Genomic DNA, 13,132 nt, shown 5'->3' on the forward strand with positions numbered 1-13,132 from the left:
CCATGAAAATCCCTACGACCGAACTTTTCGGTAGCATGAAGAAGGGAAAGAAGAAGCGAGCTACCAAAAGTGCTCGTATTGAGTCTCCGCAGGCTGCCGTTCTAGAGCCCGAGTAGCCCTCCGTTGAGCAACCTCCCTTGATTGATCTGATCGAGGAGGAATCTAGGAAGGTCTCCCCGTTGCGTGCGCCCGGGGAGGCAACATCTTCGGAGCCCGCCCCTGCAACTACCACTTCTTTAGGCAGCGATGAAGCAGCTCAGAGCATACTGACTCCAAAGTATAGCCTTCTCAAGAGCCAAAGCGTAGTATACTCCGAGGAGGTCGCTAGCTGGGCTGAGCTACCGGTCGCTCAGATGAGAGCACGAGCGGCTACCCATTGCATGGTGGTAAGTTCTGTCTGACTTCCTCAATTTTGTACTTAAAACTTTTCTTGTACTAACTCTTGTGTCCTCTTGGCAGGTGAACTCCACTATACATGCCTTGACTTACTAATCCGAGTTACATCTGAAACGAGCTCTTGCAGTTGAGTCTTCTTCTTGCGAGGCTCATGCCGAGCTGAATTTGGCCCGCAACAAAGTTAACCAGTTGAAGAAAGATGCGCGGGCTAAAAAGGAGTTGATCACATTGCTGATGGCCGAGAAGGAGGAGATCGCGGGGTAGAAAGTGGTGCTGAAGAGGGAGGTAGAGAACCTTAAAGCCCACGTAAAGGAGCGAACTGAGATACTCCTTCAAGTAGCGGAAGAGGCCAAGGTCAAGGCCATCCAAGAATACAGCCTCGGAGGAGTTCTGGAGAGAAATGATCAAGGTGGGGATGGAGAGCTACCGTAAGGGTTTCAAGCTTAGTAGGTGGCTGACCCGACGTGAATTCCCTCAGCTCGACCTTAGCGCCATAACCATTTCGAGGGTCACAGAGGAAATGGCTGCCGAAACTACTGAAGATCCGGACTCCGAAGCGGAAAGCGATAGTGATCTACTCGGTGACGTCGAGGAGACTGATGTTGAGTGTATGGACCCTCCTGCTGAAGCCTTAGACAAGGGTGAAGAGCACCGAGATTAATAGAGGCTTTATCTCCTATATTGTATACCTCGGGCCTTTGAGCTCGGTCTATAGTGAACTTTTTTCTTTTTTCCTCTTGTACTCAAAGTTTGATATCAATGAAATACAATTTTTGACTCTCTTTTATTCAAAAATATTGTGTAAAAAACTCCCAAACTGACGAACTAACCAAGTAGGAGTATAAATGTGTAGGTTACCCGAAATGTCGAGCTACCGAGTTGGACTACAAGTAGGGATAACCGAAATAGAATTTTTCCAAGTGGAGGTTACCCCGAACTGTCGAGCTACAGAGCTGGACTACTAGTAGGGGTAACTTCGCATAATGTATGCCGAGGTGAGCGGACATTGTAGGGAATATACCTGGCCTGTCTGCACACGAGCTACTAGCTTAGATGTCGGTTGTCCCTTAGAGCTAGTGGGTCCAACCAATTATTATATGCCGAACTGGGCTAGACGTCGTAGGGTTTATACCCGAACTGTCTATGCCTTAGGCATGAGGGGTGATTTTCCTATGCCGAAGAGGCGAATAGGACTTGTCTACCCATGCCGAAGAGGCGACTGGGACTTGTCTGCCCATGCCGAAGAGGTAACTGGGACTTATCGTAATGCCGAGGTCTTATGTCTGTTCGACATCATGGCCCTTAGGCTTCTGGGAGTGACTCACAATCCTCTCTCCAGTTCGGCAATCACAGGTAGTATCTTCTTAGGTTGCCGATGTTCCACGCTCGAGGTACTTGTTTCCCTTCCAAGGTCTCGAGCTCGTACGTACCTTCCCCGAATACCCGTCTTACTCAGTACGGACCTTCCCAGTTTGGTCCGAGCTTACCAACACCGGGCTCAGGTACCATAACCTTCCAAAGAACCAGGTCGCCGACACGGAAGTGTCGCTTCTTCACCCGAGCATTATAGTACCGAGCCACTCTTTGCTGGTAAGCTGCAGTCTGGATGTATGCCAGGTCTCGTACTTCTTCCACCAGGTCGAGGTTGGTATGGAGCTTGTCATTGTTTATCTCCTCGTCGTAGGCCTCTAAGCATAGTGTTGGCACCTCGATTTCTCCTGGGATCACCGCTTCCGTGCCATAAGTGAGGTTGAAGGGAGTCTCACCCTTGGTGGTCTTGATGGTAGTCCGGTAGGCCCATAGCACACTGGGCAGTTCGTCTATCCACAGTCGTTTGGTTCGAGCTAAGCGAGCTTTCAGTCCACGGAGTATAGCTCTGTTGGTAACTTCCGCTTGCCTGTTTGCCTGGGGGTGTGCCACCGAGGTGAAGTTTTGCTGCATTCCCATTTTGGCACACCAATTCTGAAACTTGATGTCCCCGAATTGCTTTCTGTTGTTGGAGATGAGTACCCAAGGTAGCCCGAAGTGACATACTATATTCCTTCAGAAGAAATTTTGTATGTTGCGGACCGTGATCGTCGTTAGGGTTTTTGCTTCCATCCACTTCGTGAAATAATCCACTGCTACCACCAGAAACCTCCTCTGTCCTGTTGTAGGCGGCAATAAGCCAACTATGTCGATTCCCCACCGTGCGAAGGGCCATGGGTTGGTGAGGTATTTGAGGTCGGCCATAGGTCGGTGATGGATATTGGTGTGCCTCTGACATTTGTCACACTTCTTGACTAGCTCGAGTGCGTCTGCCTTCATTGTGCGCCAGTAATAACCTTGTCGCAGCGCCTTCTAGGCGAGAGCCCTGCCCCCCAAGTGTCCGTCACACAAGCCTTCATGGGTGTTGCGGAGAACGAGCTCGACCTCTGAGGGTCACAAACAGCGCAAGTAGGGGAGTGTGAAAGATCTCCAGTACAGCTGTCCGTCTATAATGATGTATTTAGCCGATTGGTGCTCTACCCTTCGGGCCGTATTGCGATCTGTAGGGAGGGTCCCGTGAAGTAAATAGTTCGCGAGTGGGTCAATCTAGCTCGGCTCTTCTTGTGCTACGGGAGGAACCTCTCCTGCCCCCCGAGAATGCTAGGCCGAGGTAGGTCCTCTATGTATACGGTCCGCATGGTGTTGCTGCTTGTGCTGGCTAACCAGGACAAGGCGTTGGCCTTAGCGTTCTCAGATCTCGGGATCTGCCTGATGAAATAAGATATGAAGCTACGTAGAACCTCTCTGACCTTAGCCAAATAAGCAGCCATGGTGGGGTCACAGGCTTCATACTCGCCGCTGACTTGGTTGACCACGAGCTGGGAGTCGTTGCAGATGATAAGGTGCTTAGCCTTTACTTCCTCTATGTACACGGTCCGCATGGTGTTGCTGCTTGTGCTGACTAACCGGGACAAGGCGTCGGCCTCAGCGTTCTCGGATCTCGAGATCTGCCTGATGAAATAAGATATGAAGCTACGTAGAACCTCTTTGACCTTGGTCAAATAAGCAGCCATGGTGGGGTCACAGGCTTCATACTCACCGCTAACTTGGTTGACCATGAGCTGGGAGTCGCTGTAGATGATAAGGTGTTTAGACTTTACTTCCTTCGCTAAAGTGAGCCCGCTTGGTTGACCACGAGTTTCACCCCGCTTGGACCGTACAGAATTATGCCCGCACCGCTTCCTTATTGGTTGGACGAGCCGTCAACATGGAGGATCCAGGGCTCTTCGTCCCATGTCAGACCTGCTCTAACCGGGATTGGTGCCACATTGGTTGAAGTTTCCTCCGTGTGCTTGAGCTCGGCCAGCTCGGGGATTGCGGTGCTGAACGTACATTATGCCATGAAATCGGCTAAGGCTTGGGCTTTAATTGTCGTCCGAGGTTCGTATCGGATGTCATATTCACTAAGTTTGATAGCCCATATCGTCAATCTGCTAGACACCTCGGGCTTGACCAGAATTTGCCTCAGAGGCTTGTTGACGACGACGGTGTAGGCTTGGAAGTACGAATGAAGCTTCCGAGCTGCTATGACTAGTGCGTACGCCAGTTTCTCGATCCCCATAGACCTTGTTTCAGCATCCTGCAAAACCTTGCTAACATAATAGATGGGTCGTTTGACCCGATCTACTTCTTTTATCAGTACCGAGCTAACCACCAAGTCACTCGCGGAGAGGTACAACTTTAAAATATTCCCTTCCTCGGGTCGGGTTAGAACCAGGATACTAGCTAGGTATCTTTTCAGCTCGTCGAAAGTGAGTTGACACTCCGTAGTCCATTCGAAGTCTTTACTCTTCTTTATGGCCTTAAAGAAAGATAGGCAGCGATCTGCCGACTTTGACATAAAACGGCTCAGGGCGGCTTGTAGCCGTTCAGCCTCTGAACCTCTTTTAGTTTGTAAGGTGGTCTCATATCTAAGATGGCCTTTATCTTTTCCGGGTTGGCTTCGATGCCACATCGGTTGACTATGTAGCCCAAGAATTTACCCAAGGTGACGCCGAAGACACATTTGTTGGGATTTAACTTCATGTTGTATTTTTGTAAAATTTCAAAAACATTTTGCAAATCATTTAATAAAAATTTTGAAAATTGGGTCTTAACGACCATATCATCTACATAACATTCAACTTTATTATCGATTAACGGCTCAAAATTTCTATTTACAAGTCTTTGAAAGGTTTCCCCAACATTTTTTAGTCTGAAGGGCATAACTTTATAGCAATACAATCCAAGCTCGGTTGCAAAGGCTATTTTTTCTTCATTGGCAGGGTCCATCCTGATCTGGTTGTAACTCGAATATGCATCCAGAAAGCTCAGCAACTCATGCCCTGAGGTCGCATCCACTAGGCAGTCGATCTTGGGCAGCGGGAAACAATCTTTCGGGCAGGCTCTATTCAGGTCGGTATAATCGACGCACTTGCGCCATTTACCGTTGGCCTTTTTTACCAGAATTGGGTTAGTTACCCAGCTCAGGTAATGGACCTCTCTAATGAAGTCTGCCGCTAAGAGCTTCCCGACCTCTTCGTCAACTATCCTCTAGTGCTCCGAGGTGAGGTTGCATTTTTTCTGTCTAACGGGCCTAACTAAGGGATCATTATTTAGTTTGTGAGTTAGGACTTCAGAATCTATTCCAGGCATTTCTGTTGCGGACCAAGCAAATACATCTAAATTTTCAAGTAAAAAACTTACCAGCTGAGAGCGAAGTGGTTCCTCGATCGAAGCGCCGATATGGAGGGTCTTAGTTGGATCATCTGTTGAGACCGGGATGTTAATCGTCTCATCTGTCGGTGTGGCTCGCTCCTCGGTATACTCCATAGGTCGCTTGAGCTCGACGTCAACCGCTAGTTTGGCTTTCCCTTTGAGGGCGGCGACGTAGCATTTGCGAGATTCGAGCTGATTGCCTCGCACAACCCCTACTCCATAGTCCATAGGGAACTTCATTGCTAAGTAGTAGGTGGATACTACCGCACGTAGTGCGTGCGTAATGGGCCGACCTACTATGGCATTGTTCGAGCTGATCGCCTCGCACAACCTCTACGGGTACTGAGACTCATCCTAGAGGTCTGACCTCCTCGCCGCTGAAGCCTACCAGGGGAGTATCCATTGGCTTTAGATCGCTTGTCTGGAGCTGCAGCTTGTTGAAGGCGTCTTTGAACAGAATGTCGGTCGAGCTACCCGAATCCACTAGGACGTGCTTGACTTCAAAATCATTTATCCTCAGCTTTATCACTAGGGCGTCATCGTGAAGATATTGGATCCCGCGTGCATCATCCTCCGTGAAGTAGATAGGGCCTTCAAGTCTGGATCGCTTCGGTGGGTTCTGCTCCTCGTTTTCCAGTTCGCGAATGGAAGTTTGACCTGATGCCAAAGTGCAGCCCGCGATGATGGACCCACCAATAATCATGTTAATTACTCCGCAAATTGGCCTTTCTTCGGGCAACTGCCATGGCGGCTGCTCACTCTGTCTGCTGCTGGACTCGGGAGCATTTCTTCTCTGGTCCCCCTACCAATCTGTTTGCCGATCTGCTTGGTTTTTGTCTTCTCCTTGTATGAAAATTTTTAGATATCCGCAACGGATGAGCTCTTCGATCTCGTCGCGGAGATTCCTACAATTCTCTGTATCTGTGGTCTTTATGGAAGTGACAGTCAACATTCCTGTTCCTGGTGGCGGAATCTCCCCTCAACCGGGGTGGCCACTTCACATAGGAGGAGTCTTTGATTGCCATCAGGATTTCTCCTCGTTTCGCGTTGATGGGTGTATAGCTCGTTCTTTCAACAGGCGGAGTTCTAGAATGCTGACCTGACTTGTGAGATCGCGAAGGAGATCAGCTCCCAGACTTGTTTCCTCCCCTGGTCGGGGACTTGCTCTTTCTTCTCTTGTTCCCGTCATTACCTGTGTTGCCACCTTCTCTTTTTCTCTTTTATGCTAGATTATCAGTCCTCTGATTCATCTCTTCCTCGATTCCGATGAACTGATCGACGAGCTTGAGGAATTTTGTGATGTCTATCGGCTTGTTGGTCACCACATGCCATTTGAACTCCCTGTGAGTAATGCCCTTCTTTGTTGCCGTGAGCCTCACCGCTGGATCTAGATCGGGGATTTGTAAGCAAGTGTCATTGAAGCGCTTGATATAGCTGCTGATGGACTCCCCTTCTCTTTGAACTACATTGAGGAGGCTTTCTTGAGACCTCGGGCACTTCTTGCTGGTGATGAAGTGCGAGGTGAACAACTCCACAAACTACGCCCAACTCTTAATTGTTCCTGGCACGAGGTTCTGGTACCATGTGCGAGCTACTCCTTTGAATGTGGTAGAGAAAGCCATGCACATGCAGGACTCGTCAGCTCCAGCTACGTGCATTTGGGATTGAAAGGAATCTATATGGTTGTTAGGATCAAAAGATCCGTCATACTTGTCGAGGGGAGGCATTTTGATGTCCTTGGGAATCGGGGTCACCAATAGCTCGGAGGACAGAGGGGACAACCCGGAGAGGAGAGGAGCGGTCTTTGTGGCTACCGAGCTCGCCTCTTCTTTACCTTTAATATGTTCTTGCTGATTTGGCCTCGCGAGCTGGCTGTTCTAAGCTACGGTTTGGCGTGCCTTACAACGCTTTCGCTGTTGCTCCTTCATCGGTTCCTCATTGGTGCTGCTAATCTCTATGTGGTCTGGTACTGTTCTGCCATGAGGAGGCTCTTGGTTCCTTGGATGTTGAGGCTAACTGCCATGGATGGAAGGGTCTTGCCTTGAGTTCACGGCTAGAACCCCAAACCAATTACCTGCGAGCGAACCACCTTCTTGATGCGAACGCCGAGGAAGAGTGGCTCTGGCGGGCTGAGTGTCTCCGGACTTGTTTCCGATGTTGCCCTATAAAGCGAGCGGAGTAACCTGCCCGTCTCTCTTGCCACGAGGTGAGATTTGGCTTCCAAGAGGAAGTGGAACCTGGGAAGTCTCCTCGCCTCGATGGGGTGATCGAGTGTTCTGTACACGAGGCCGGTTCTACTGAATTGCTGGATGTCGGGGCAGAACCGGCTGCTGGCTTTGCTGCAGTGGAGGGAACTGTTGTTGGTAGAATTGGTAGAATACTTGTTGCTGGTATCGCTGGAATTGTTGGACCTGTTGCATTTGGACTTGAATGGCCCGGACGCAGTGTAACAGGTCATCGAACTGGGATTGCCCGACTCCGGGGGGAACCACAGATGGTTCAGCGAAAGTCACACCAACTACAGGAGGGAGTGGTGCGTTTACCTGCGTAGAAGCTTGCGGCATGGTCAGTGTTGGAACCCCAGCCACAGTGAGTGGTATGGTGAACTGACCGATGCTGACTGATGGAAGTTGAGGTTGCCCCCTAGAGATGTTCATTTCAGTCCTCTGTCCAGCGTAACTAGAGGATGCCATTGATTTCAGATGAGCTGTTGAGTGTGGAGAAGGCTTTTTTGTAGTGTTTCCCACAGACGGTGCCAATTGATGTTGCACGATCTGACTACTCCCTGCTGGAGGATGATCTGGCTTCTAGTCAAACGACGAGCTAAGTAAATCTGCAAAATAAGATCAAAGAACTCGGGGTGGCTAGCCCGACGAGGTCGCTTCGATGCTTAAGTTAGTAAGCTGTTTGCGAGCTGAAATAGCTTTGATAATGTAGAGAGCTAGAGAGCTAGAGAGCAGAGAAATCATGCGCACCTTAAGCCATCGAGGTTGGAGCCTTTATATAGTTGAGTCCTCACGGGTTATGCGGATCGATTCCGGAATCTTCGTCACGATGGAATCCGTTTCCGCTTTAATTGGGGGATAACATTGTCAACTGATAAGGCTTATCAATTCCGCCCAAACCAGGTGGGGAGGAGATAAGGCTTGCCGTTACGCGGTGTGATCCTGTGAGGTTCGGAATCCATTGGAGGGATTTCCGGGATCATCACGTAGTGGTTTGAACCGGTATCCCCGCGCTGATGCTATTTAGTTCCGAACTGGATTGAATGCCGAAGTGCTTTGGGATCGAGGTGATCCTACTGCGGTCTTGTACTGAGGTGATCTCGTCCCGAGGTGACCTTGTCCCGAGATGGTTGAATATCCGAGCTCGATCTGTTGCGGACTAGGCATGCCAGGTTGAGTTGTCATCTTAGTTAGGTCGTGTCCACATGTCCCCTTTTTACTAGGTCGGGCCAAATCGTCCTTCATCAACTGGTTTCCCGAATCTAAAGCATCTCTTTCGAGCGGAAAAAAGGCAAAATTTTAAGAAATCGATATATCCAGAAATTCAAACAGGGTATCCGATGACAAAAAAATTGAAACTGAAATCCAGGAAAACTCTAAAAGGATCAAACTTCCCTTTTGCTTGAAGCCCACAACTAGGCGAGATTCTTGTTTCTCTCTTTCTCTCTCAAAATCTTTGTTTCCTCTTTTAAAGGTCGCAACTTACCAACGCATTCTGACGCTAAATCTTTGCTAGATTTGGCAGAGAGCGGAGGAAGAAAATTAGATTTTCTTGGGAGGACAGAAAACACAAGCAACGATGAACAGAGTAGAAGCTAGAAGCACCTTGGTTGTCGAACTGTACAGCTCTGGTCTACCAACAGGGTTTCGTCGGTGGTAGTTCTTTGTTCACCGTCAAGAAGACGATGAACAGAGATGAAGATGGAGGAAGGAGAAGAAGAGGAAGAAGGAGAAAAAGAAGAAGAAGAAGAGGGGGAAAGAGAGAGGGAGGAGGAGAGAGAGATCGGAGAAGGACCTAGTCGGAGGTGGAGAGGGTCAATGCTGGTTCGCCGCCACTATGTCAAGAAAAATAGAGAGGTAAGAGAAAAGAGACTGAAGGTCTGAGGAAGAAGGGGTTATCGGAATACTAACGGATGTTAACAGTAAGGGTAAAGTTAGTCAATTGTCAGAAATAGTGGGGATAGCACCAATCAATTTTCAAACAATATGGATACACTTAATCAATTAACTAAACCATAAGGGTACTTTAAGAAATTTACCCAAATAAGAAGTATTCTAAGCTGCCTCAAGTAAGTCACAACATGGCCACTCCACTAAGGTGTTCATAATGATATCCTAAGTGATTGTAATGGGAAATTTGAGGAGCTAGCCAAAGTGAACTCGTTTCTAACTCATTTGATCCATGAGTAAGTCATCAAGTGGTTGATAAAGGGGCTTGACATTTGGAACAGACGGCAAGTTATGCAAGTATACTGCCGTGTGTCCCCAATTTCAGTTTTATTACTCCAATTTCCTATTTCAGTTAGGAAATTTTCTTTCGCTACCCAATTATATGTATTATTAGTGGGGACCTGTGCGATGCATGAGATTTGTTAAGTTAAAGATAAATAATAGAAACATGTAAGAATATACATAGGGATGTCAACGGGTCGGGTTCAGCACGGGTTTGCCTCAATTCTAACCAGACCCTCCCACACTCCAACCTGAACTCGATCCGACCTGGCTTAAAAAGTACATGATTCCCAAACCGATCCAACCCTGTAGGGTTTAACCTGGTTCCAACCCGACTTGACCTGTATAGTTTTAAATGTATTTTTTAACACATTTTGAAGACCTAAAATACATTAATTTAAATGAGGAAATTGTTTTATAGATTATAAGGTGTTATTTTTTCCATTTAAAAAAAGAAGAAAATCAAAATATAAATAAATTATAAACTTTAAGCCTATAAAGTTAAAAGTACTTGGTATATATGCAAGGTATCATGACTCGATGGGGCGGGTCAGCCAAAACCCGAATCCGACCCAAACCCTACTAAGGGATAAAGAATAAAAACTCTAACCCGATCCTAAACCAAATATACTTGACCATAACCCGAACCTATAGGGTCAGGTCAAGCCGGGTTTACCATTTAACTTGATCCATTGATATCCCTATATACAATTGTTTTGTATAATAATTAATAATCATTTTTATATTTTATATAATACTTTTAATAATTTTTATAATACAAAAATAACAATAATTAAATTTAGATGGGGTTGTTTAGTAAACTTAGGGATGGCAATTTTCTCCATTTCCCTGATCCCTGTGGGAATCTGCCCCGACTGGGGTGGGTATGGGGATGATCCCTCCCCCGAGAAATTTTCATCCCCGTTGACGGGGACGGGGAGAACACTCCCTGCCCCGTATGGACCCCGATCCCCGCTCCATGGGATCCTTGCTAATATATATATATATTAGGGTCTGTTTGGTTCGCAAGAATAGGGGTCCGGAATCATTCCGATTCCAAATGTTTGATTTGACGGAATCGGAATCCCATTCCCATTCTCCCTCGTACGGGAAATGGCCATTCCCGACCCCTCCCCAGGGAATCCGATTCTCATTTCGGATATGAATATCATTTTTTTTGACAAAAATGCCCTCCTCATTTTCAATCCAATCGAAGAGATTGGGAGAGCCGAACAGGGAGAAGTCCATCGCCGAACAAAGGGCCGAACCAACCTCCGGCGAGGTAAGACCACTGCTAAACCATTATCCTCCTCCTTCTTCTTCTTCGAAATCAACTGCCCACCGATTGAATCTTCTTCTTCCTCTCCTCCTCTTCCTCATTCTTCCTTCTTTTTCTTTTCATTAACCGACTGGTTTTATCTTTTTCAGATCTGCTCTACTCTTTTTTGGGATCGATCTACTTCACTGCTACCATTAACGGTTTTTCACTCCAAATCTAGGCAATCGGTGAGTATAGTCTGTAAAATATTCATACACCGATGGATGTACTCCTATTTTTTTTCTGCGATTCATAGGTGTCTCCATTTCGGGGATTATATAAGGCCCTGAGTTCTTTTATATTCAACGTTTTGATTCATCTTCTCTCTGTATATCCATACATATTTGTTTTGTAGTCAGTAGGTTCATTACAAATGGCCATGCAGACTCCCTTTTAGTCTTTTTGATTGTTAAAAAAACACCCAAATGACCAAGCCCTTTTTGGTAGGGAGTGATTTTATTAAGAGGCATATCTGTTCAACACGCATAGAGGTTGTAGTCCTTAATTTCTCCTTTTTTAAGTATAATGGATTTTTTTTCCTGCAACCTTTTAGATTGAGTGTGGATTTGGGTACTGCTTCTGATTACTGCTATTTTCTTCCAGTAGTATTTATATGCTTTATTGATATTACAACCTTAAACTTATCTCATTTGTCGAAGTGGGCATAATCTGAAAAAGGAATAAAACAACACTCCACAGTTTAAGGCTATCAATGTAAGAAGTCTGCTCAATTGAAAATCATCTGGAGAGTTTAGGCAATCTGAAGACTTCTTGTCATCTGGATATCTACAACACTTGTCTGGGAGTGATTTTATTAAGACTGCTTGATTTATTTTTCTTGCCTAGAGGTTGACATGGAATCGGAGCAAGGATATTAGGATTAAACTTAGTTCAAGAGCTTTCCTTTGGATGGAATGATCCCTAGGAAACAAAAAAAAAGAGGAACTCTTTCAGAATTTTTGTGTGGTTTTGGTGCTGTTTCTACCTCATTGTAAGCCATTGATACTGATATGTATCTTGGAGTAAAAGCAGTGCTGGGTCCAAAATCATCATGATGGGTTGATAAAACAAGCTGAATTACAACCGATAATCAGAATGAATTTCTGAGGCCGTATGTCAATGGTAGACACATTTTAATTTATAATTATTCTTGAATAATCCATTTTTCTAAATCCAATGTGGAATAGGTATTTGATGCGTGTTGCATAGTATAATTCCCATTCCACATTGGATTTAGAAACATAGAGTAAGCACATCTGTTTGTGTTGTCCCCAGGTATTGAAGGGATGAGAGATCCATCCTATGGATGCCCAAAAGATTGTGGAATAAGGGGCGAATTTAAAAAATTTTTCTCTCCCTTCAACTGGGAATCGTATTCCCCATTTAGAAAATCATATTTTCAAGGATCAATTCTGAACCATAAACCGAACCAGATCTGAACCAAAAAGAAGTGGGAAGGATTATACCTGATACGGAGAAGTAATATCTCCCAACGAAGGTGTTCACGCCCAAGGAAGGATCCAAAGACTGCTCCCACTGAAGATGGCGCAGTGCAGGTGGAGCAGAATCAGCAGTGTTCTTCTCCAAGAACTCTGTCCTTCGCAAGAATCAGCAAGATGGCACGTGAGCACAGCTTCCTTTCAATCCTTTTTCAAAGGACTGATGTCAAGATCCAATCTTGACTTCTCCCACCAGTGGAGATCGAACTGGAAAGCAGGGCGGCAAGAACAGGGAGGCGGCAAGAGAGTATTTGCAGGGAGCAGAATTCTCTCTTCTACATTTCAGCACCAAAGAAACCTGATGATCTGTGTGTATTGTGTCTCTAAAGGCTGCCACCCCCTTCTTCTTTTATAGTCTTAAAGGGATCAGCTCCTAATCAGATTAGGAGTTGCTAATCCAAATCATATTTGGTTTAGAAGTCCCTTTAAGTGATAAGGGATAATCCTTATCTTATCTGGAGATCAGATCAGGCATCTCCTAATCTGATTAGGAGGTTTCCAGATCTAAATAAGATTTAGATCTTGGACTCTCTAAGTGGATAGGGTCTAAGCCCAATCCTATTAGCTGATCCACTTCAGATTTCGCCCCTTTATTAACTAAATAAGTAGCCCAGTTCGAAATGGGCTTTAGGCCCATTAAGCTTATGTGCTCACTTAACCCTCTTAACTGCTGCCCAGTTGGGCTTCCTTGTATGGTGTGGGACCCAAGCATTGATCTACACATCAGCCACATGGGT

Source organism: Nelumbo nucifera, chromosome 1, assembly GCF_055504915.1.
Source record: "Nelumbo nucifera cultivar China Antique chromosome 1, China Antique-T2T, whole genome shotgun sequence".
Classification (NCBI taxonomy): domain Eukaryota; kingdom Viridiplantae; phylum Streptophyta; class Magnoliopsida; order Proteales; family Nelumbonaceae; genus Nelumbo; species Nelumbo nucifera.